Consider the following 26474-nt stretch of genomic DNA (forward strand, 5'->3'; position numbering starts at 1 on the left):
TTAGATTTTTGGTGTTCTGAGGGTAGGTCCTGTGTCTGTCTTGCCCAGTGCTGGATCTCTAGCACCTAGTATACTGCCTGGAAAATTGGAAGTGCTAAATAGATGTTTGTTGAATGAATAAAAGAGGGTCAGAAAACCTGGACTTTTTTTTTCTGGTACTACCGCTAATCAATTGTGTCACCTTTGACGAGTGATTTTGCCTCTGTGAATTCCAGTGATCCCATTTGTACAAGGAAGGTGTTTGACTCTGGTGTTCCATAAATATTTCATTCACAAATTACCCTCTTGTGCCTCCTCAGGGTCTTGTTTTGGGTTACTTTGTCATCCTTTTAATTCCATTTCTATTCCTGGAATAAATGAGAGAGCTGGGATTTGAACCCAGGCAGTCTAACTAAACAGTCCATGATGACAGGGGCACTTGGCTGGCTCAGTCAGTAGAGCATGCGACTCTTGATCTCAGGGTTGTGAGTTCAAGTCCCATGTTGGGTGTAGAGATTACTTAAAAATAAAATTTAAAAAAAACCCAAAAAAAGTGCATGATTTTAACTACTTATTCTACCCATCGATTCCCCCACCTGTCCTTCTGTTTGATCATTATTCATCTATCCACTCATATAGTCACTCATCCATCCATATATCTTACTATCCATCCAAACGTCCACCCAAATATCCTTTCCTCCATGCACACATGCGTGTATCCATTTATTCATCAGGTATCTTCTGTCCAAATACCCATATATTTTTTGACAAGTGCTTTTGGAATGAGTACTCTATTCCAGTTCCTGTGCCGGGCTCCTGGGGTCCAACAGGAACAAACTGACTCAGTTCCTACCCTCCTGGAGTCTCAATCTCATGGGTATAGAGAGGTTTCTCCTGTGCTGCTATTAATATGGGACATTGAAATAATGCCCAGTGTGTGAGCTGGAGCTCTTCAGTTGATTTTATTGTATTGATTTTTGTATCCTCATGGATAATATAATGCAGTATTGTTATTATTATATGTAAGTACATTAGTTAACTCACCAATGTTTATTGAGCACTTACTATATGCCAGGCACTGTGTTAGGTACACATAAGACCCATCTTGTTCTATAGCTCTAGAAGGCATCACTCACATTGTGTCCTGTTTGATCCTGGAGTTGTACAGGATAGTGGGACCGTGCATTTGTCACTGTCTTAAAGGAGTCCACAGCCTAGCATAACGATTAAGAGCTTGGGTTCTGGATCTGGACAGCCTGGCCTTGAGTCCCATTTCTGCCACCTATCGGCTATGCAATCTTGTCAAATCACTTCACCTCTCTGTGCTTCAATTTCCTCACCTATGAAATAGGGATAATAATTGTCACTTCATAGATTGTTATATGGCAAAGGGCTAATCAATGCAGAAGCTCTTAGAATAGTACATAGCATATAGTAAGTGTTCAATTAAGGACTAGTGAGCAGCTTAGATATATATGCGCTTGGTGGTTTTCTTTAATAATTTTTCAGATGGGGAGGGAAACTGAGTCAGGAGCATAACCTAGCCAAACTGGACATGCTCAGCTAAACCCAGAGTCTGTGATAAATTGATTAGTGACTATTCATTGATCTAGAGGGTATGTGGTTCATGTAGCAAGGTACTGACTGACCCAAGCTGACATAAACCAATTATAATAAAGTGTGATTTCATTTTGATGTTTGACTACCAACAGCTCTCCAACTGTCTCCCTTTCCCTTTTCCCTTTGCTTCATTCCTGGGCAAGCCAGTAAGGAATCCCACGTGCTGTCTCCTATGGCGCCACATATGTGGGAACCTTCACCCAGCTCTATTCCCTAACCACGATAATATGAGAGCCTCATTCCTCTCTTTGGTCAAGATGTTCCAGACCAGCTTGAGTGCCTGCCTTATTCTCCCCAGAAAAAATTCATGATATGAGTAACAAATCTTTATATACTCTCTTGGTGCATGTGTGGGCTCATCAGTCTTGACTCCAAACCAGCTTTGGGTAGGGTATTGATTCTACCTTCCATGGGGCAACCACAAAACACTAATGTTAACTGAGGGTGAACTTGGAGAAACCACATATAACGGAGATACTAACCGATCTGAAGGAAACGACCTAGAAATCCCACTTCTCGGACACTACTGGAGAATGTACATACACCTGTGTGAGAGGAATAGCTCGATAAACCATGGTACATCCTGGCATGGGCTACTTGTAGCCATTAAAAAAAATTAAGCAAGGTGTCGCTGAGTGAGAAAAGCAAGATGAAGAATATGTTAAGTATGTCTGTGTTCTTTTTGGATTAAGTTTTGTGTATGGTGTGAGGTAGGGAATCAAGTTGTTTTTTTTTTTCCCCAATATGGATATGCAGTTGATCTAGGACCATCTATTCAAATGATCCTTTTGGACAATAACAATGCCTTTATTGGAACTCAGATGACTGTCTACGTGTGGTTCTGCTTCAGAACTTTATTTTGTGCATGGGTCTATTTGTCCATCATGTGCCAACATCGCAAAACCTTAATAATTAAAGCTTTAAATAAGACTTGAAATCTGGTGGTGTGAGCTTTTCCTTCCTCCTTGTCTTTCTTCTATATTGCTTGATTTTTATTAGGCTCTTTGTATTTCCATATAAATTTTAGAATCAGCTAGTAAATTTCAATTTAAAAAGCCTAGTAGATTTTGTTTGGGATTGTGCTGAATCCATAGATCATTTTGGGGAGAACTAAAATCTTAAGGGTCTATTGACATGGGACATTTCTCTATGTGAATATTCTTTAATTTCTGTCTGCAGTATCTGTAGTTCTCAATGTGGAAATCTTCCTTGCCTTTTGTTAAATTTGTTACCAGGTTTAAAATATTTTTTGATTCTATGGTAAATGATATTGTACTTTATTATTTATTTATATAAGTAAGCCCTGCACGCAACATGGGGCTTGAACTCACGACCCTGAGATCGAGAGTCATGTGCTCCACTGCCTGAGTCAGCCAGGTGCCCCAATGTTATTGCATTAAATTTTTTTTTAATGTTTATTTATTTTTGAGAGAGAGAGACAGACAGAACGTGAGCAGAGAGAGAGGGAGACAGAGAATCTGAAGCAGGTTCCAGGCTCTGAGCTGTGAGCACAGAGCCGGATGTGGGCTGGAACCCACAAACCGTGAGGATGATATTACATTTTAAATTTCCCTTTTCTATTCTTTGTTGCTGGTGTAGCGTGTGTACAATAGGATGCCATTTATGTTAACCTCCCCCTACCCAAACCTTTTCTGTGGCTTAGTCTGTGTGTAAATTTGTAGGAAAAAGCCCAGAACTGTACCACAGAGGTAACTTTTGTGGGGCGAGGAGGAGACAGGGGCTTGGATTCTTAGGGAAAGGTGGTGTTCAACAGGAACATTAGCCTTATCTGTCATGTTTCAATTCTTATATAAAACGGAATTTTTTTTTTTTAATTTTTTTTTTCAACATTTATTTATTTTTGGGACAGAGAGAGACAGAGCATGAACGGGGGAGGGGCAGAGAGAGAGGGAGACACAGAATCGGAAACAGGCTCCAGGCTCTGAGCCATCAGCCCAGAGCCCGACGCGGGGCTCGAACTCACAGACCGTGAGATCGTGACCTGGCTGAAGTCGGACGCTTAACCGACTGCGCCACCCAGGCGCCCCTAAAACGGAATTTTTTAATGTGTTACTTGCGTAACTAGAAATCTATTGAAAGAAAAGAAAAAACAAACGGCCCCCTTGCCCAAGCCTGGTTGGGAGCCTGTGTGATTGATGAATTGGAGGAGCCCGGGGACTCCCTCCCACCCGTGTCGGGAAGGCACCTGGATGGAAATTGTGATTAAAAGCACACAAGTCTGATCAACTGGGTTGTCCCCTGCACAGAGACGGAGTCGACGGAGCATCTGTGGAAGCCGGTCCAAGGAGGCCAGACTGATCAGTGTGTGTGTCTAGACCTGTTCAGAAAAGAGAGTTGCTAGACCTACAAGCAAGAGAACCTGCCTGTGCATCAGATCAATTCCTAGGATGGAGGGGCTCAGTATTATGACCGCCCAACTGACTCTGTGATTGCACGACAGCCAATAACGTCTTTGTTCAGCTGGGTCCCCCCCCAGCTGCAGGCCAGAGACACGGGTTTGAGCGCAAGGATTCCGTTTGGCACATGGTTCTAAAGTGCTAGCTGGGGAGGGAAGTGAGCCAGAGAAGGGCGGTCAGCTGTGGGGTTTCGCTGAGGGCCAGCTGGGCTCCCTCTCGCTCAGGGCCCTGGGAGACTGACGCACATGCTTCCAAGCTGCTCGTGGTGCACGAAGTTGTGTGGATGAGGAAACACTTATTCCTCAACTCACACCAGTCATCAGTTGAAGCTTCTCCTGGGGGCGTTGTCTCGGTGACACTTCAGCCTCCACGATGGATTGACCTGTTTTGGGAACCAGAGAAAGTCTTGGCAAAGAATCACAGGTGTTTATAGAAGTTACCACCTCGGTGAGCAAGGGACGGTGAAGGGGACACTTAACAGGGGACACAATGGCTTCCTGTACAGGTTTGTAACAGAAGAAACGTGCTTGGTAGCGAAGATGAGTTTGTGTCCCCCGAGCACTTCTGCTTCTCAACAGCGGCCAGTCAATTGGCAGTCTGATTTACGCGTTGCTCTCTTGTGAGCTAGGCCGCCGGTAGGAGTCAAGAGAGACGGCTCCTTTTTGCAGGTACGTGGCAACGTTGAATTTCTTAAGACCAAGTTTGGAAGCTGACAAATGAAAAGTTGCGGCAGGCAGGGACCATGAGTGCATGAAGTGGGCAGGAGGAGGGGGATCATGCTTAGGAAGTGCTTACATGGTGCCTCGCATGTAGTAAATGCTCAATAAAAGTAACGTACAGGACAGCAGTCAGCAGCAACTATTTCTAAAATTTTTTTTTTCAACGTTTATTTATTTTTGGGACAGAGAGAGACAGAGCATGAACAGGGGAGGGTCAGAGAGAGAGGGAGACACAGAATCAGAAACAGGCTCCAGGCTCTGAGCCATCAACCCAGAGCCTGACGCGGAAACAGGCTCCAGGCTCTGAGCCATCAACCCAGAGCCTGACGCGGGGCTCGAACTCACAGACCGCGAGATCGTGACCTGGCTGAAGTCGGACGCTTAACCGACTGCGCCACCCAGGCGCCCCTAGCAGCAACTATTTCAAGGGACGGTTTTAAGGAGAAAGCGGAACTGAGTGTAACTTAGGGAAAAGATGCCAGAAAATTTAGGAAACTCATCAGGAGGAGGTATAAAAGAAGTCTCCATGCCTAACACTGGCCTCTTGTATAGACCTTGTAATTAGGATGACAGTCACTTTCTATTAATTGCGGCCATGGCGGTTTCATAGAGGTGAGGTTAATTGGTAATATGGGTGTGTGACATCTTCCCTCAAATAAGTTAGGTGCCAGTAATTAACCTCTTTGTTCCAGGGGGCAGCCATTCGTTGTTTGTCTTCTTGGCCTTCCACTGTCAGCTCTTTCCATGTCGCCTGCCGCATTGGCTTTGACACATTAGCAGGGCTGATGTAAGAAATACAAAAGTGAGTCATAGGGTCCATTCAGCAAGACGTAGAGAACTTTCTGTTTATGTGGCCCGGATGAGAGCTGCTTTATCCAGTGGTCCAGTGGACCATGAGGTCCAGTGCTGGGCGCATATGAGTCTCACAAGGGCCTATGGGAATGTGTGTACCCTAAAAAAAAGTGTGGCCTCTGAAATATGAAAAGAAAACCATACAATAAAAAAAATTATTTTTCATTATTTTTACTAAAAAAAGATTTTTAAAAATGTTTTTTATTTATTTGTTTAAAAAAATTTTTTTTCAACGTTTATTTATTTTTGGGACAGAGAGAGACAAAGCATGAACGGGGGAGGGGCAGAGAGAGAGGGAGACACAGAATCGGAAACAGGCTCCAGGCTCTGAGCCATCAGCCCAGAGCCCGACACGGGGCTCGAACTCCCGGACCGCGAGATCGTGACCTGGCTGAAGTCGGACGCTTAACCGACTGCGCCACCCAGGCGCCCCTGTTTTTTATTTATTTGTGAGAGAAAGAGAGACAGAGCGTGAGCAGGGTAGGGTCAGAGAGAGAGAGAGAGAGAGAGAGAGAGAGAGAGGGGGAGACACAGAATCTGAAGCAGGCTCCAGTCTCTGAGCTGTTGGTATAGAGCCCGATGTGGGGCTTGAACCTGTGAACCGTGAGATTGTGACCTGAGCTGAGGTCAGATACTTCACTTAATGAGCCACCCGGGTGCCCTCAATTAAAAAATTTTGCAATTTTATTTATTTTTTCCAGATTTACTGAGGTATGATTGACAAGTGAAAATTGTATATATTTAGGTTGTACAACATGATTTTTCTTAATGTGTACAATGTGATGATTTAACACGCGTATACATTTGACATGATTACCACAATCAAGTTAATTAGCACATCTATGACCTCATATAGTTACCATTTGTGTGTGCGTGTGTGTGTGGTGAGAACAGTTAAGATCTACTCTCTTAGCAGATTTCAAGCAGACAATACAGTATTATTAACTATAACCACCATGCTGTTCATTACATCTTCAGAAGCAATTGATTTTTCTGACACTTTATATCCTTTGACCCATATCTCCTCATTTCCCCCATCCCTGAGTCCCTGACAATCACCTTTCTACTCTCTGGTTCTGAGTTTGATTTCATACAATTGAGACTGATACATGTCTCATTTCACGAAGCACTGTATACATAATGTATGTCGATTAGTCAATGGCAACTCAACTTATGGTTCTCTATATATTTTACATAGTTATGTTTTAATATTTTTATATTTGAGGGGTGCCTGGGTGGCTCAGTCGGTTAAGTGTCCAACTTCGGCTCAGGTCATAATCTTGCGGTTCTGATCTTGTGGTTTGTGGGTTTGAGCCCCATGTCGGGCTCTGTGCTGACAGCTCGGAGCCTGGATCCTGCTTTGGATTCTGTGTCTCCCACTCTCTCTGCCCCTCCCTTGCTCGCACTCTGTCTGTCTCTCTCAAAAATAAATAAACATTAAAAACATTTTTATATTTGAGATGAGGGTGTCTGTTGTCAAGCTGTGCAGGGTTTCAGGCTTGCTGATCAGAATTTGATTTGTAGGAATTCAATTTACAAATGAATGGGTTATTTAGAGTTTCGGATATTATTTTTTTTTTTTTTTCAACGTTTATTTATTTTTGGGACAGAGAGAGACAGAGCATGAATGGGGGAGGCGCAGAGAGAGAGAGGGAGACACAGAATCGGAAACAGGCTCCAGGCTCTGAGCCATCAGCCCAGAGCTTGATGCGGGACTCGAACTCACGGACCGCGAGATCGTGACCTGGCTGAAGTCGGACGCTTAACCGACTGCGCCACCCAGGCGCCCCTAGAGTTTCGGATATTATGGCCTTTTGCAACTTGCTCATCTGATATTTTGGATGTTCTTTAGAATTTCATGTTTTAATTGCAAAAGTGAATTTATTTTTGTTGGAATAGCATAGCATAACAAATACAATCAGGCATAAAGAAAAATTATTAGTGGTGTCCCATCACCGTTCCCCCTCCTGATATGTTTTAAAAAATTAAATGCAGTGTTTCCAAACTTTCCTAGGGGTTGGGGAGATTTGGCATTTACCTGCCTTGCTTCTGTCCCCTGCCGAGTGATCACCAGTCAGACATACTGTGTCTGCCTCTAAAAGGGAAAACTTGTTCCCTCTACTCACACTTATGACACCAAATGTGTGGATTTTCCTTTTACATCAAACAATTCTCCAACTCTCTGGACACCAACTAGGTGTCAGCAATTCAATTCTGACACTAATTAGGACAGACCCCACAGGTTAAGGGCTCAGTCCCACAAGACTGCCCCTTCCTTCGATCCAGATACCAATTGCAAATTCCAGGTCGTGACCTGTGCTTCTGATCAACTGACTATAAATTGGGGTTTCCCACAATAGCCTCTTTGGGTTAGGGGCACCTGGGTGGCTCAGGTGGTTAAGCGTCCGACTTCGGCTCAGGTCATGATCTCGCGGTTCCTGGGTTTGAGCCCTGTGTCGGGCTCTGTGCTGACAGCTCAAGAGCCTGGAGCCTACTTCGGATTCTGTCTCCTTTTCTCTGCCCTTACCCTGCTCGTGCTCTCTCTCTGTCTCTCAAAAATAAATAAACGTTAAAAAATTAAATTAAAAAAATAACCTCTTTGGGTTTGATAGTTTGCTACAGTGGTTCACAGAACTCAGGGAAACTCAGGGAAATGCTTTACTTATGTTTACTGGTTTATTATAAAGGATATTGTAAAAGATATGGGTGAACAGCCACATCAAGAGGTACCTACGGTGCGATATCTAAGTGCAGAGCTTCTGTCCGTGTGGAGTTGGGGGGTACTACCTTCCTGGCAAATGAGTATGTCACCAACCCATAAGCTCTCTGAACCTTGCTGTTTAGGGGTTTTATGGAGATTCCATTACGTAGGTATGATTGATGGAATCGTTGGCCGTTGCAGTTAACTCAGTCTTTAGCACTCCTCCTCCCTGGAGGTTGGAATGAGGTCGGGACTGGAAGTTCCAAACTTCTGATCATGCGTTGGTGGTCTTTCTGGTGAGCAGCCTCCATCCTGAAGCTAGGTAGTCACCCCCCTCACCTCAATCTCATTAGCATACGAAAAGACACTCATCACTGTAAGGATTTAAAGGGTCTTAGAAGCTCCTGGAACAGGGGACTGAGACCAAATATTACAAAAGATGCTCCTGGCATCCCATCACTCAGGAAATCACGAGAGTTTTAGGAGCTCGTTGTCAGGAACTATTTCTTATTATGTCACAGTCACCAACTAGCCCAGTGATTTTACATAAGTAGCTTGAACCCCCTCAGCATCAGCATCTGGTGTGTATCATGGGATGACAACAGTCCCTGCTTCTTTGCTGTGAGGACTGAGTGAGTTACTATGCACGGAGGATTCAGCACTATATATCGTGCCTGGTGTAGGGTCTGAGGCCCCAAGATGAGCTCCTTTGGTATGAACGTTATTTTGAGTTAAAAGCAATCAAAACCCACCAGATTCGGGGAAATCTCTTTACCTTTGCTCAGCTGCCTTCGATTAACCAAGAAGAGAGCTACTGACCGAGATTCCTCTTTACCTAAGAAACTTGCTTGCATCACAGGGCAGCCTTTGTTTTCCAGATAGCTGCTTTCACCTTCCTTACAATGATCCTTCTCCCCTTTGAATCCTCAGATTCCTGCCCCTCTCCTGAGCTCATAGAAGCCTCACGATGCCTCACCTACTTTGGAGTTTCCATGTCTGTGTGGATTCTTCACATGCACACTGTTAACTTTGGTTTTCTTCTGCCAATCTGTCTCACGTCAATTTGATTCTTACTTTAGCTAGAAGGACCTTGAAGGGCAGAGAAAATTCTTTCTCCCCAACACTGGTATGGCACATGTACTCAGATAAGTGCACTATTTCCTAACCCCGAACCCTCAGTCTGGTGAAACAAGATTGTATAACGGATATTCTGAATCACGGTAGTGCAAATTTTGCAGTGTTTGTGCATTGAAGGCACTCCCTGGGGTTAGAATTAGAGTCAGATTTGGGGAAAGGTTGATTCGCTCAGTCGTCTATATTTTTCCTCTTAATTTAAATACGGACTCTAGTGCGACTCACTCCCCAGGCGAGCGGAACACTTAATGCCAGCTCTACAATGCTGCCTGGCTTTAGAATGGTTCTCTATTGCAGCGGCTACCGTTTACTGAGTGCTCCTTCTGTGCCTGACTCTGCCCCGAGTCCTTTTCTAATTTAGGATCTAGAGTTAGGTGTTCTCAGGGACTCTGAGTCTCTCACTCTTGCCTCCTTCAAGCAATGTGTCTTCAGGCAAGTCCCTTCCCTTTTCTCTGGGAGCGGGACAAGATTAGTTGCTTGCTCAACAGGTTTGTGTTGAAGATTCAGTGCACAATAAATGTGAGGTCTAAGCCTGAAGCCGGGCAGGCCACAAGCACTTGATAAACGTTGGTTTTATTATCATCATGTTCCTTAATCCTTATGGCGACCCTTTGCGGTAGATATGAAAAACATATGGCTCATTTCGTATGGCAAAGCTCTAAAAACAGGCACCTTCAATATTTCATTCCATTTCCCTTTATAATATGTTTCACAGTGTATTTGGTGGTGGGAATATAAACTAGCCCCTTATCAACAGGAATGTGGATATATACACTAGATTCATGCCACTGAAAAAGAATGAGCTGGGTAGGACTCTGTGAATCAACAGGGGTGAGTCCTCCAAAAAACATGATGTCAAGAGCAACAGAAGAAAGTTGCACACGGGCACCTGGGTGGCTCAGTCGATTAAGCATCCAACTTTGACTTAGGTCATGATCTCGTCGTTCATGAGCTCAAGCCCTGCATCGGGCTCTGTGCTGACAGCTCGGAGCCTGGAGCCTGCTTCGGGTTCTCTCTCTCCCTTTCTCTGTAACTCTCTGCTGCTTGTGCGCTCTCTCTCTCTCTCTCTCTCTCTCAATAATAAATAATAAACATTAAAATTTTTTTAATTAAAAAACAAAAGTTGCACAAAATGCACATGGAATATTATTTACATAAAGTTTAAAAATATGCAAAGCAATTCTATGAGGTTAGGGATACACATTACACAGAAAGGTAGCAGAAATACACAGATGTGCCTGGGATGGCAAACACCAAGTTCAGAGCAGGGTTTCTCTCTGGAGGCAGTGGCAGGTATGGTTGCTGAGGGGCACATGAGAGTCTTCTGATATACTGGGAATGTTTATTTCTTAATCTGCTGCTGAGGGCATTTATTCTTTATGCCTTTCAAAATACGCCTCAAGTAGGTGATAATAATTAAAAAAATTGCACCCCAGCCATGGGGAGAGGGTTCGGGGGGCTCCCTCTGTATTCTTGAGACCTCCTGTCCCAAACCAGGTTCTTTAAGCTTCCTGAACCCACACTTTCTCTGTAACCACCTCCATTTCTTCCGGGTGCCTCGCTAACAAAGCCCCAGTCCACCTGGCTCCAAACAGGGTTTCCAGGCAGCCAGGGTCTCAGTTTGCATGTTAGAGGAGCTCAGCTTTCTCCAGCAGTGTGTTTTTTTTTTTTAATTTTTTATAATGTTTATTATTTATTTTTGAGAGAGACAGAGTGTGAGGGGGGGCAGAGAGAGAGAGAGGGAGAAACAGAATCCGAAGCGGGCTCCAGGCTCAGAGCTGTCAGCACAGGGCTCGACACAGGGCTCGAACTCACGAACCCGTTAGATCATGACCTGAGCCGAAGTCGAGGCTTAACCGACTGAGCCTCCCAGGCACCCCTCTCCACCAGTGTTTTAATTTACCCTTTACCTGGCTTCCTCCTGCCTACCTCCACCCAACACTTCCAGACACCCAAATAGCTCTTTTATTCCACTGGAGGGGGAGAGGGGAGGATGGGAGGAGAGAGGCAATCTCATTACCACAGAAACAGGGCCAACCTTAGTAGGGGCAGGGCTTGGACAAGTCACAGTATATGATGGGGCTCCCCTACTCCAATTCCAATTGATTAAAATGAGTAGAAAAGCATTTTTTGAAGGGAAAGGGGAAATTACATAGCCCTCCCACCAATCCCCAGCATGCTGCCTAGTAGTGTGTGTGTGTGTGTGTGTGTGTGTGTGTGTGTTGGTTTGTGGGAGATAGGATGAACCACATTTTCCAGAAAGTCAGCTCTGGCCTTCTTGCAACAGCTGACCCTTTTATCTGGAACCCCAAGATAGGAGGAGTTCTAAATAAGTGTGTTTTCCAGGTGACTGAAACATACTCCCCTGAGGGCATCTATATTTATATGCAGAACCCGAGGCTCAGAGAGGTTAAGTAATTTTCCCAAGCGTGCACAGCTGATAAAGTGGCAGAGCTGATAACCTGGAACCTAGATCTGTCTGAAGTCAAGGATTGTGTGCTTCAGTATTTGCTAGCGTGTTGATAAAACTTCTATTTTACTGAGGGTGATTTCATTGGCAATCATTCTAAGAATCACCCCCTTTAAAAATTGTTTTGCTTTCTAAAAGAGGAAACAGAAACCATTGAACATTTCTCCGTGTGGTGAAAGTCAGCTCTGCACCCATTCTGCACATACACTGTCACGTGTAATTGAGGGGAAGGTGGGAAAGGAAACTGACATATTTGACCACCAAGTGCCAGACATCTCCAAGACATCTTATGTATTCTTATTTATGCTCCCTTTTCTATGTTATTATTCCCATTTTACAGATGGAGAAACTGTGGCTTGGTGTGTTAGTTACCTACTGCTGTGTAACAGATTAACCCAAAATGTAGCGCCGTGAAACCACAAACTTTAACGATCATTCATAGTTTCTGAGGGTCAGTCTTTCAGGAGCCGCTTAGCTGGGTGGTTCTGGCTGAGGATCTCTCATGAGGTTGCAGTCAGAATGTGGCAGGGGCTGTCATCATCCGAAGGCTTGACCGTGGCCGGAAATTTCCCTTTCAAATGGCACACTCAGATGGTTGTTGGCTAGAGGCCTCAGTTCTGTGCTTCATGAACCTTTCCATCGAGCTGCCTATGTGACCTCACGTGGTAGCAGCTGGTCTCCCCTGGAGTGAATAATCAGGGGAGACAAAGATGGAAGTCTCAGTGCCTTTTTTGACCTGGTCTCCGAAGCTGCACACTGTTGATTCTGCTTTATTCTCTTTGTTAGATGGGGAGGAAAAAAAGCTCCTACCTCTTCAAAAGGGGAATATCAGTGAATCTATAGACATATTTTTAAAACCAGCACCCTCAGAGAGGCATGGTGACCTACCAAAGTGCATACAGCTTGTAAATGGTGGAGGTAAGATTCAACCACAAGCCTACGTGGCCCCACACACTTCTCTTTTCACCGTACTGTGATTTCTCCTCGTAACTTTAGTGTGAATTGTGTGTAAACCAAGGATTAGTAGGCTCTGAGTGCATTTGGGTTTTCTCCCTTTAACAGGTAGCTTTCTTATTTTGGAGTGCTCAAAGAGCTTTCTTATTCTCTTCCTGATTCTTCGTGATCTCTCAGATTTTTGAGATTGTTGGGTAACTTTTGGATGAAATCATAATGATGATAAAGGTCTGTTTACTGATTCTTTGTAGAATTCTTCGGTTTTCAAAGCTAATTTATATGCAGCATATCACTCACTTCTCCCCAAAACCCTGTTAATAATGTGGGGCAAGTGATAGAATCTTCTGGATGAGCTGGGTGTTGAGTCATCACTTACTTATGTATCTTCCTTCTTTTAGCACTCGTTTAGCATGGGCTCCATCTCCCCCACTGGCCGCTTCTCTGTCTTCCTACTCAGTCCTACAGTGGATAGAGCCATGAGAGCTCGTGTTCTTGGAGCTACAGGGGAGAAAAATCTTTTCCTCTACCCTCTTATATTCTATCCCTGAGGCCTGTGAATTAAACTGACAAAAGACAGATTCACAGGAGAAAAGACATACACACTTTATTTATATTAATATTTTTATGTGCACAGGGCTTCATAGAAAGGAGTGAAAACCCAGGGGCACCTGGGTGGCTCAGTAGGTTAAATGTCCAACTTCAGCTCAGGTCATGGTCTCACAGTTTGTGAGTTCGAGCCCCGCATCGGGCCCTGTGCTGATAGCTCAGAGTCTGGAGCCTGCTTCGGATTCTGTGTCGCCCTCTCTCTCTCTCTCTCTCTCTGCCCCCTCCACCACTCGCGTTCTCTCTCTCTCTCTAAAAAATAAATACACATTAAAAAAAAAAGTGGAAACCCAAAGAAGAGATTAGATTGGGGACTTATTTTAATAAAGGGTGGTAAATTGCAAAGAGGTGACTGGACAAAGGAAATGGGGGTTTGGGCTCCTAGGGGTGGTACATTGTGGAAAGGTGATGAGGCAGCCTGTAAGTTGGTAAGGTCTGTTATGCAGACTCAAGTTATCTCCGGTGATCTCCTTTCCCTGGCCTGGGGGAGGGCGCACTTTACAAATGGAAACGTAAGTCACCCTTACAAAGGGCAGTTTATGACCTGCTTCTAGGCAGAAAGGGGGAGGGCAGAGAGCTCTTCCTGTGTCTGTTGTTTTCTCAGTTGCCTTCAGTTCAAAATAACCCTTAGGCCAGAGTGGGATATTTAAGGTGCCCTATGCAGGTCTCCTTCAGAGTTAATATCCTAATTTGCGTATACTCTTGTGAATGGAGCATAAGTTTGTATTCGATTTGGCGTCAAGTTTTGGCATCAAGTTCTAGCTGCAGCCAAGTTCTAGCTGCAGCGTGCACAGCATGTACTCCAGGCAAGTTTCCTGTTTTGCACATCTTGGTTTTTCTCATCTGTATGATGGGGATAAAGACTATCCACCTCATTGGAATGGTACACAGATTAGATAAGACCGTACGTAAGAAGTGCTCAGCTTAGTGAGTGGCAGTCAATGTTCAGAGGCACCTTTTCTTTAAAAAAATTTTTTTAATGTTTTATTTATTTTTGAGAGAGAGAGAGAGACAGAGTGCGAGTGGGGGAGGGGCAGAGAGAGAGGGACACAGAATCTGAAGCAGGCTCCAGGCTCTGATCTGTCAGCACAGAGCCCAGCATGGAGCTTGAACCCACGAACCATGAGATCATGACCTGAGCCAAAGCTGGATGCTTAACCGACTGAGCTACCCAGGCACCCCTTTTATAATTAAAAAAAAAAAATCTTATTTATTTATTTATTTATTTATTTATTTTTTTTCAACATTTATTTATTTTTGGGACAGAGAGAGACAGAGCATGAACGGGGGAGGGGCAGAGAGAGAGGGAGACACAGAATCGGAAACAGGCTCCAGGCTCTGAGCCATCAGCCCAGAGCCTGACGCGGGGCTCGAACTCACGGACCGCGAGATCGTGACCTGGCTGAAGTCGGACGCTTAACCGACTGTGCCACCCAGGCGCCCCCCCAAAAAAATCTTTTTAGTGTTTATTTATTTTGGAGAGAGAGAGAGAGAGAGCATGAGTGAGGGAGGGGCACAGAGAGAGGGAGACACAGAATCTGAAGCAGGCTCCAGGCTCTGAGCTGTCAGCACAGAGCCCGACGCGGGGCTCGAACTCACAAATGGTGAGATCATGACCTGAGCCGAAGTCGGATGCTCAACCCACTGAGCCACCCAGGCACCCCACTTGCATAATTTCTGAGGTTCTTTTCAGCTCTAACAATCCACCACCCTCAGACTGCCTTTATAGCATTCTATTTATTAAAAAAAAATGTATTCATTATTTCCTGCTTGCCTTTGCTTGCTGTAATAATTTTAGATAATAGTTGTGCAGAATTAGCAGAAGCCAGAGGAATTGGTCAGAATTTTTTTTTTTAATGCAGGTGTGTGGAGCAGTATACTGATGTACATAATCACCCCCCCCCCTTTTCCCTTTGCAGTCTAACAAGGCTTAGTGAAAAGCAACCAGTGATTTCTCTCCTCTCCCATTGGCTCCAGGAACTGGCTAATGCAGTTTGATGTTGAAGACAAACCAAATGGCATAAAGAGAAAGAGAAGCACTTCGTTGTAAAAAGTGCTTTTTAGGGGCGCCTGCGTGGCTCAGTCGGTTAAGCATAAAACTTCGGCTCAGGTCATGATCTCACAGCTCATGAGTTCGAGCCCCACCTCGGGCTCTGTGCTGACAGCTCAGAGCCTGGAGCCTGCTTCAGATTCTGTGTCTCCCCTCTCTCTGCCCCTGCCCTGCTCATGCTCTGTCTCTCTCTCAAAAATAAATAAAACATTTTTAGAAAAGTGCTTTTGAATCATCTACCTGAAGTTGAGTGTCTGAGGGGTTTGAAGGCAAGTCTGGCACCCCCTGTGGAAATGCTTTTCCCGTCTTCACGGTAGTTGAGGAACAGAGGGTTCCCTGAGAGGGGCTCTTGGTGAATGGTGCTGTTCGTGGGTTCTCTCTCCATTTTCACCTGCCTCCCCAAATGCCTAGCTGCGATCCTGGTCTGGTCTCTTGTCTGTTAAATGCATTGTTCTTCACTCAACACACTGTTCATTTTGTGGCTAAGCAGAAAGACAGTATGCTGTTAGCTCACTTTCCTGCCCTAAAACCTTTAGGGCTTCCCTGTGCCTTGAACACGGACTCTTCAGCCCCGAATCTGGTCTCAACTTGCTTGGGAAGCCAAATTGGGTGGCTCCATTCACCTGCATGTGCCCTGGGACCTTAAACTTTACCTGTGCATGCTGAGATTCAATCTGTTCCCTCCACTTTCTGTGCCTTTCCTTCCCTTCCCCTTCCCTTTCTCTCTCTCTTTCTTTCTTTCTTTCTTTCTTTCTTTCTTTCTACCTATCAGCATCAAACTTGTTAAAAAAAATTCAACCCGGTATATTTGAAGATCTAATTGCCCTTATTAAATTCATATTAAGTGATTAATAATTGTTTAATTATTAAATGGACAGCATCCTACCCAGCAAGTAGAGGGGAGCTCCAAAGGGCTGCAGAGAGGGAAGGGATGTTAAAGGCAGGACAAGGAAGTCATAAACAAAAAAAAGGATTATTTCAGGGGAGGTCACCTTCGTTTGGGGACATAAAGGTCTTAGTAGGTGGATTACTTCATCTTCCTTTGGGGGATGGAGAGGGCCTGTGTGACAGATTACCTTACTGGTGCCGACCAGAAAATTCCTGAAATTTCTGGGGAAGGTTGAAAGTGCAGTTAGGTTAGGTATTTAAGTTCCAGTTTGGTGAGTTGGCCTAAGTGACACCATTTTGGACCTGTGGTTTTCTTTTTAACAAACTCAGACTTCTGGGACCCAAAGAAAAAGAGTTTCATTTCTAAGAAGACTTTTTTTTTTTTTTTTTTTAATTTTTTTCAACGTTTATTTGTTTTTTTGGGACAGAGAGAGACAGAGCATGAACGGGGGAGGGGCAGAGAGAGAGGGAGACACAGAATCGGAAACAGGCTCCAGGCTCTGAGCCATCAGCCCAGAGCCCGACGCGGGGCTCGAACTCATGGACCGCGAGATCGTGACCTGGCTGAAGTCGGACGCTTAACCGACTGCGCCACCCAGGCGCCCCGAAGACTTTTTTTTTTTTTATGTTTATTTTTGAGAGGGAGAGAGAGAGAGACAGAGACAGAGCATGAGCCAGGGAGGCGTAGAGACAGAGGGGGAGACATAGAATCGGAAGCAGGACCCAGGCTCCCAGCTGTCAGCACAGTGGGGCTTGAACTCACAAACCGTGAGATCATGACATGAGCTGAAGTCTGCCGCTTAACCAATTGAGCCACCCAGGCGCCCCTCTTTTCCAAGATCGTGACCTGAACTGAAGTCAGATGCTTAACCGAGCCACCCAGGCGCCCCTCTTTTCCAGGAAGACTTTCAATTCCTTCTGTCTCCTGTTACATTTAATTTTGGGAACTCAGCATCTAGTTAAGAGGTCAAGAGCGCAAGCTTTGTAGTTAGATCTGGGATTGAATGTTTACTGTGTGATCTTAACAAAGCCACTGACACTCTCTGATCTTCAGATTTAACATCTATCTGTTTCATTTTCTTGTGGGAAGTAAATGAATTGATGCATATGAAACTGCGTGCTGTCTGGCTCATGTTTGTTTTCCGCAGTGCAAGTCCAATGTAATATTTTGTACATGTGTTTATTAGTGTTTCTTTGTTGCACGTACCACGATCAGTGCCCGTCTTTTCCATCCAACCAGAACGGAAGCTCCTTGCACACTCTTTACATCACTGTGTGCTACGCTGTATCACTGACTTGAATTCTTTCTCCTTCCTTATAGCCACGCCCTTGGTCGTGTGACCTCGCAGTGACTTGTGTCGGTCAACGTTTGTCATCTTCAATCAGAGGGATTTAAACCAAAAATTAGAAGTTTTGTCCTCAAAGTTACAATACTAAACAAGCGTAAAAGACCATAAAAGAAATTTTCAAGTGATGTGTTTTGTAAGTTTGTAGCATTTATACTTTCAAAGTGGTTGAAACTTAAAGCTGCGCTAAAACCTTGGGGACACCCTGTATTTCCTCACCCCTGGGCGTTGGGTTCGGCTACATGTCTTGCTTTGGCACAAAGAGTGAGGGGGAAGTCATGACCACTGGTCCAAAGGGGATGAGAGCACTTTGGTGCGAGCTGCCCCTGCTGAGCCTAACCCTCATCAGCAGACCAGTTTGTGCCTGAGGAGTAAGTGGTTGCTGGCGGAGACCCGGGATGGTTCGTTACCTAGCAACGGTTAATGAATACACAGTATTAACTGGTGTCCTGCCCGTGGTAGTTTCTTAGTCAACATTTATTGTGTTAAATTAGCAAATTCACGTATTGGGCTTTGGGAAACACTTTTGTTCTCGGGGTTAATGATTCGTTTCATTAATTAAGGACTTCTGCTTTCGAGTGAGATGTTCCGTTCATTCGGATATTTGGGGAAACTGGCATCTGAGCTACTACAACTGACATAGCAGATTCACCTAACTCAGCCTGGAACACACTTAAAAATTTTCCAGTGGCCAAATCGAATTTTGCAATTAAAATGAAAGAAAATGGGAAATTCATGTCTTTAGTCATTTAATCTTTAGCCACATTTCTTTTTCTTTTTTTATTAAAAAAATTTTTTTTAACGTTTTTTCATTTTTTGATAGAGACAGAGCATGAGTGGGGGAGGGGAGAGAGAGAGGAGGAGACACAGAATCCGAAGACAGGCTCCAGGCTCCGAGATGTCAGCACAGAGCCGGACGCGGGGCGTGAACTCACCAACCGTGAGATCATGACCTGGGTTGAAGTTGGACGCTTAACCGACTGAGCCACCCAGGCGCCCCCAGTCTTTAGCCACATTTCAAGTGTGGCTTGTAGGTATCATATTGGACATTACAGGTCTGGGTGATTCATCTTCCCCAGCCCTTCAAAGATGGTTTCTTCTCCAAAGGCGCCACAATTAATCTGTGAAATTCAAGGGGTATCCTTGACCCCACCTCTCCCCATCCTAGCATCCCACTGGTCGGGAGTTCTATTGGATCGGCCTCGTCTGTGGCTCACTAATCCATTATTCTCTTCCGTGCACAGGGTCACTTCTTTGGACGGGGCTCCTCACCTCTCTCTCACCTGATGACCACACCAGCCTCGTCACTGGAGTCCCCGCCTCCTGTCTTCTTCACCCCACCCACTGCCAGTCTCTTCTCTACCTGCAGACAGCTCGATCTTTCCAACATGCACATCTGATTGTCCACTCCTTCCTTCTCCTGCAGCTTGAATCTTTTCCATGGCTCCCTACGATCCCTGGGATAAATTCCAAGTCCCTCGATGAGATTTACGAGGCCCTGCTGACCACTGTACCCTCACATTCTCTGATCCAGTCAAGTTGTAATGCTGTCTCCTCGGTTTCCCCTGTGACCTCTGGGCCCTTGCACGTGGTATTCTCTCTAGAATGCCGTTTCTTCTCTCCTTCTGCCCTCTGCCTATCCTTTGATTTACCTCCTCTGAGAAGCCTCTCCAGATTTCCTCAGGTCTGCATTAGGTCGTCCTCGTTGATGCTTTCACATCTTGGGTACTTCCCCTCCCCTGCCACCTTTCTGGCATTGACGACAGAGCTCCATGTGGGGACACACTGCATTGCTTTCTGCACTGTTGTACCCCCAGTGCAAGAATGGGTGCCTGATGATATATCTCGAGTAAATTACAGACCATGCCCCCCGAACCAACCTGCCATTTGCATCCTGTTGTTCAGAAGTATCCCAGTGACGGGAAGCAGATTCAACCTTTCTGGAAAATTAATCCAGGGCAAGTCTGAGACATAGTGGGCCAATGGCCCTGGTGTCTGTGTTGACAGAATGGCTAGCGTACCTCCCAAAGTGTCCCTCGAGCCACTGGAGTAATTGTCACACTTTTGTGTGCTTGTTTGAAACTTACCAGTGGCTTCCCATTGCATTTAGAATAAAACTCAGGCTGTCTCTATAGCCTGAAAGGTATGAGTGATCTGACCCTGCCCACCTCTCCCATCTCATTTCCCCCCTCTCCCCTTCTTCATCCATTACCTTCCTTGGCTCATTTGGCTCCAGCCACACTATACCAATCTCCTCTGTTTCTACCCCAGGACCTTTGCACTTGCTGTTCCTTCTGGCTGGCCTCTCCCGTCCTTCTGGTTTCAGTTCAAACAGCTCTTCCTTTGAGAAGCTTCCCCTGGTCTATCGAAAGGAGCTCCTCATCCAGTTCCTCCACGTTGCATTATCTTATTTTATTGCCTTTGTTACACGTAGACTTGTCTGAGACTGTCTTATGATGTATGTGTATACTTTCTTATTTACACTTTGTCTCTCCCCAATTGAAAGTCAGTTACTTGAGGACAAGGATTTTGTCATCTCATTCATTGCCATTTTCCCTCTGCCTAGTGGGAACATAGTAGGTGATCAATAAATACTGGTTCGACGCACACTTAGAGAAATAAGCTTTTCAGGAAGCAGAAATACTCCCCGGGACCAGTTTAGGCAGATCCCAAACATTCTTTCTTTCTTACGTTCTAGTTTGTTAATCAGTTTTATTTATCAGTTGTAATTATGTGCTTTCATTTTAATACGGTAGAGCTGGTTCACGGTCCCATAGTTTTAGGAGTTTAGACGAATAAATGCAGTCATGTAACCACTACAATCAGATACAGTCAGCTGAACATTCTTTTTATTACTAGAAGAATTCTGCTCTAGGAAAGTCATTTCTGCCACCCTTCTGGGACTGTTTTAGCCCCGACGAGATCCTTTCTCATCCCGTCCAGAGCATCTTGGAGAGAAATCACCGTCATTATTTCTTACTTACTGTTTAATTCCAGCAAATAGAAATACTCTTATATAACTGGCATTGTTCTGCCCAGGAAGGAGACAAAAAGGAAAAATAATTAGAGTCCCCTCAATGAAATTAGCAGCCTGCAGTAGGGTAACCGTCCCTCCCACTCCTTCATTTAAATGGATGTGCATATGGCTAGTGGCTGAAGCGTTTGTCAAATATAGGTGCATCCGCCAGAATCTTAGCTGCTGCAACCACATTTCCCCGGCTCTGCAGTGTGGCATTCTTGGAACTGTAATGAAATCCAGACTATAAAGACTCCAGTGAAGAAATAAAGTGGAAACAAAACAACTTCTTGCCCACCCACGCTCTGCTTTATAAGGAGCAGTGTCACTTGAATAATTCAGCCCCGCCTGTCAAAATATTTTTTTTTGGTGGGGGTGGGCTATTCATCTGGAAATACCCCAGGGGCCTTTGAATCACAGCCTTTAGTGCCTTTCCAGGGCGGAAACGAGTCTGTGTGCTTCCTGTTTTATTTTCCACATCACCTATCTGGCTTTGGAAGGGCTGTTGGTGTGGTCAAGGTCACATGTGCTGGTACCCTGGTTCTCAGGATGCACACCCCCTTAATGGGGCTGGGAATCAGGGTGGAAGCCTTGTCACTGGTTTCCTCTCAGGAAGTTGTTAGCACTTCACATTTGTTGTGTTAAACTTTTCACCTGGGACCGGGGCTCTCTTGCCTGTCCTTGGGGTTCCCCGAGGAGGGTCTGGGCCTAGGGTGTATCCTGGGGGGGGAATCTGGCCCCGGGAGAGAGTTTGACTTTTGAATTTCTTTCTTTTTAAAAAATATTTGTTTATATTTGAGAGACAGAGAGAAAGCACAGGCAGGGGAGGGGCAGAGAGAGAGAAAGGGAGAGAGAGAATCCCAAGCAGGCTCTGTGCTGTCGGCACAGAGCCCGATGCGGGACTCCATCCCGTGAATCCATGAGATCGTGACCTGAGCCGGAAACAGGAGTTGGATGCTCAACCACCTGAGCCACCCAGGAGCCCCTGCTTTTTTAATTTCTAAGATCTTTAGGGTGAAACTCAAACCTGCACAGCAGCCCGGGGGGGTGGGTCTAATTATGCCCACGCTGCAGACGGAGAAACTGAGACTCAGAGAGGGCAGAGAGCGTGCTCAAGGTCACAGAGCCGGTAGAGGTCAATGTGGAGACTGAAGCCCAGCACCCCCCCGCACCGCCTGACTCCAAAGCCCACGGTCTTCCTCATCCTGCTAAACGCATGCTCCAGACTGATGCAGGAGGGTGCTAATCTGGGAATTCGACCTCCAGGCTGAGTTTTAAACCTTTAGGGCCTGGCCGTATGAGAATCCCCAAAGCGTGCTTGTCAGAGCGCACAGGCATTCCCCAGCCCGGGAACGAGGAGTGAGGGAGGCTCTCGCTCGCCTGGTCGTTCACAGAATGGACACTGTGGTCAGCCCTGGGAGGCTTGGCTCCTGGCTGTGCAGCACCAGCTGTGGTAGGCTGAATAATGGCCCCCAAATGTGCCCACGTCTTGATCCCTGGAACTCATGAGTGTTACCCGATATGGCACCCAATAAGGGACTCGGCAGATGTGATTCAGTTAAGGATCTGAACAGGGAGACTCTCTCGGATTATCTGGTGGGCCCACTGCCATCGCACAGATCCTTGGAAGAGGGAGACACGAGGGAGGGTCAGACTGAACAGGAGAGTGACGGCTGTGTCCATCCTTTCCTGCTGGCGACGTCCTGGTTCATGGACCCTCCTGCCGTGTCCTCCCATGGTGGAAGGGGAGAGGGACTCTCTGGGGTCTCTTTTTTTTTTTTTGATTTTTTTTAATGTTTATTTATTTTTGAGACAGAGAGAGACAGAGCATGAATGGGGGAGGGGCAGAGAGACAGGGAGACACAGAATCGGAAGCAGGCTCCAGGCTCTGAGCCATCAGCCCAGATCCCGACGCGGGGCTCGAACTCACGGACCACGAGATCATGACCTGAGCTGAAGTCGGATGCTCAACCGACTGAGCCACCCAGGTGCCCCTGGGGTCTCTTTTATAAGGACGTTAATCCCACTCATGAGACTACCTTGCAAAGGCCCCGCCTCCAAATACCCTCACCCTGGGGATCATGTTTTCGCACATGAACTTTGCGGTGTGTGTGTGTGCGGGGGGATGACACAAAATTGCAGTCTGTGGTGACAATGGGAGCAGAGAATGGACAGGAAGAGGGAGGTGCCCTAAGCCCAGAAAGGTAGGCAACCACAAGAAGCCAGAAAAGGCAAGGGAAAGCATTCTCCCCTCAGAGCCTCTAGAAGGAATCACCAGCCTTTCTGACACCATGACTTTAGCCCTGGGAGACTAATCTTGGACTTCGGACCTCCAGAACTGTAAGAGAGTAACACCGGCATTGTTGCAAGCCCCTGCGTTCATGGTCATTTGTTACAGTGGCAATACGAACAGAATACACCAGATGTGTGTCTTTGGGCTGAAGACTGAACCTCTCTGAGCTTCAATTCATTGTCTACGGAAGGGGGATAATAATAGTGCCCACATCCTCGCCCCGTAGTGAAGATGGAAGGAGTCCATCATAGGGTCCTTCATAGTTGGCACATAGTATGTGCTGATTAAATGTCAGCTATTACCACCACTGACACTGATATTTATTAGTATTCGTGCTAATATGAAAATAAGCATGACGGGTAAAGAACCCCCAAATAACAGCCAACCCTGGGAACAACTTCTCATTGGGCCAGTCCATATCTTCTCTATTGGGGGTTCTTATACTGTTTGATTTGGGGGGACTCATTCTATCATGGGGAATCATGGATGAGTTTCAGAGGACCTGTGCATTCCTTCTGTTCCATCTTGCATGGGATCTGGCACACAGTAGGTGCTGCACAAATGGCTAAGGCGTGACTAAGGGCAGGAAAATGTGTTTCTGCGCTTTTGGTTGTTTTTCTCGGTAGCTTTGTGGAGAGTCTGGCAGACCCTGGCATCGCTGGGGACCTGCCTTATGGAGACGGGCTGGCCCCCTGCCCCCAGCCATCTGGCAAACCCTGGCACCACCTCCCCGGGGCCCCCAGCGCTCGCTCCCCGGACCCGGTGCCAGCCCTTTCCCTCAGCCTCCTGCCACCAGCCCCAGCTCCCTGCTCTGGTCACTGGAGACTGGTCTCCATGGCAACAGTTTTGGGAGCATTGGGCCACCCGGAGCCAGAGGGAGCAGAGGAGGGAAGGGTGTCCGTGCCAGCCAGCCCTTCTCGGGGCCCCGCTCCTGCCAGGGTGCTGTGTCTCCGTTGAGACCCCCAGCTGCAGGTGGTGGAGTAAACGGAGTGGCTGGGCCTTGTGGTTTGGTGACTTCTTTGCATTCTTGCTCCCTGCTTTTGTCGTGTCCCACGTTCCCTCACTCTGTCCGAGGACCCCAGGGGCCTCTGGAGAACCGTCCGTAATCCACTGTTGCCAACTGAAGACTCCGGAATTTCAAGCTGACTCCCCCCGTGTACCTACTGGTGTTGTGACCTTGAGTAAGTTACTTAACCTTTTCGGGCCTCGTTTTTATCATCTGTAGATGGGGTTTCTGTAAACGTGAAAGACAACCCGTGATATCCTTAGCATGATGCCTGGAAGCTAGTAAGCGCTTAATCGAGTTGACTCTATGTTGTCTGTTGTTTGAGATGGGGAAACTGAGGGCTGGATGCTGTCCCCAGGACCCTCTCGGGCATCAACCTTACTCTCCTTTCCTCTGGGATCAACTTCTTTGGGCTTCTTCCTCTTCCCCCCCCCCAATCAAAACTTACCTGTCTATTGTCTCTGGCCATCAGGACCCTACTAAACTGGTTGTTTTTCTCTGGTACATGGATCCATTCTCAAATGTTGAAGGCTGAGTTGGAGACATTTTAAAGGCATCTTAGAAAAGGGTTCTCCATGATGATGATGCCTTAATTCCAAGACAAAGGTTTGGGAGGGTAAAAGTTTCTGGGCACCAGGCCTTGGGAGGATTAAACAAAAAAAAAGATGTGGCACTGAAGCTCAGAGAAGTTAATCAATTTGTTCCAGGCTACACAGCCACTTCGCACAGTGGTAAAGCTGGGATTTGAACCTGGTTCTGCTTTTCTGTTGATCTCCTACAACGTTCTCTTTTCCCCTCCCACTTGATGTCTTAATTATTCACCCAGAGTGGTGCATGGGGGGCATCGTCAGTCAGATGCTGATCCAGTAGGTAAAATCCAGGAGGTTGGTGGAGACAGATATGGCTTCCGTCCCTCTCAGCTCAGCCGGGAGAATAGACCTTATCAAAAACATCCCATCTTCCTTGCAGGAGGGGGCGTGTGGTGCGGAGGACGGGTGCTTAGAGAGGCGTTTGTAATGCAGATCTGACTCCGGGCAAGGACCCAGCTCCCCACCATCACCGCTGGCTGAGCCATTTCCTAAAAATACAAGAAGACATTCTCCCCCTCCGGAGCCCTGACGTCTGAGGCCAAGTGGAGGTGCCCCCTGCAGTCGAGTCCTGTCTCCCTCCCTGTTTGAAACACATTTCTGCCCCACCTTTGTCCCTTGCTTTCCTTAGGGAGTTGGAGGTGTCGGAAGGAGAAGACAGAGGGGGCAGAGAATAACACGGGAGACTCTGGTGTCGGGGTTTGGGAGCGTGCACCCCCCCCCCCGCCCGCATGTAATTAAGCCTCGCAAGTCCGAGCCTGGGAGGTGTTGAGGCAGCCAGTGTAATTAATCTCAGGCACCTGCAGGGGGTGTGCCCAGCATCCCCAAATGGCCACTCTTGTCATTTAGCCGGCTCCGTGGGACGAGCTTGGGCAAAGGCTGGTGGGACCCAGTGTTGTTGGTGGGCATAGCTGCGCTCTTTAATTCACTCACTCACTCAGCACCCATTCATTCATTCCCCAGATAACATTACTGGGTGCCTTTGATAGGCTCAGTATCAGGGAGACAAAATGAGCAACCTCTGCTCTCCGGGGCAAGCAGAATAGTCAATTCCCCTCAAGTGGCACCGAAACAGCAGAAGCAGCAGCTTTATTGCAATTATCTGCCTCTGAGGCTTCCTGGAGGAGGTGGCATTTGAGTTGCCTTTTTTTTTTTTTTTTAACCGTTGCAGAAGGACAGAATAGTTCATGTTCGTTGTGACAAGTTCAAACAAGACGGAAGTATGTAACAAACAAATCAAAGTCCTCGTGCTCCTTGCTGTCAGTCCTACCTCCAGAGGAAACCACTCTGACCGGTGTGGGACTTTCTCCTCCCTGAGTTTTTTCAATACTTGCCTCTATGTGTATCCCTGATGTCAGCTCCCAGATCTTGGGGTGATCTGTGGTTGTCCCCAGGCCAAGTGTGCAACCTAGCACATCTTTGAGTTCTTACAGAAGAATCTCTCCACGTGCACAAAAGCTCTAGGGACTTAACTGGGACCCTCTTAGAGGAGGCATAGGAAGGGATTACGTTGCAAAGGATTTGGGAGGACACGAAATCTTTTCCTTCTACCCTTCTCGGTTCGCAGCTGGGGCTCTGGAACGAGAGACAGATTAACGTGAGAAAAACAAACACATTTATTAACACGGGCACCATGCATGTAACATGTGGCCACGCCCAGTTAGAGCTGGGCTGATAGACCATCTTCGGCTCAAGGAAAAGGGGCTAGTTTGGGGCTTTTTTGAGGGGGAGGCCAGTTGGGGAAGGTAGGTGAGCAGGAAAAGTATGGCCAACAAGGGTTGTTGAGTAAGGGTCATTTTGCGGATTTAAGGGTGCCTTCATCACTGGCCAGAGTTAAGG

At 46.4% G+C, this 26474-nt stretch overlaps 1 protein-coding gene across 2 annotated transcripts in view; it reads left to right on the top strand.

Annotated features, from left to right (window-relative positions):
- The window catches only part of RPH3A (rabphilin 3A), a 276496-nt gene that overhangs the window by 9828 nt on the left and 240194 nt on the right, over nt 1-26474 (top strand). Inside the window, exon 1 of one of the 2 annotated variants that reach the window (XM_045459690.1) lies at nt 23950-24223. The exons of the other annotated variant lie outside the window; for it this stretch is intronic. The gene's annotated coding sequence lies outside the window, so the exon portion shown is untranslated. Of the gene's footprint in view, nt 1-23949; nt 24224-26474 lie in introns of those variants that run through there. 2 annotated transcript variants of the gene reach the window in all.

The sequence above is a fragment of the Leopardus geoffroyi genome, chromosome D3 (assembly GCF_018350155.1).
Source record: "Leopardus geoffroyi isolate Oge1 chromosome D3, O.geoffroyi_Oge1_pat1.0, whole genome shotgun sequence".
Classification (NCBI taxonomy): Eukaryota; Metazoa; Chordata; class Mammalia; order Carnivora; family Felidae; genus Leopardus; species Leopardus geoffroyi.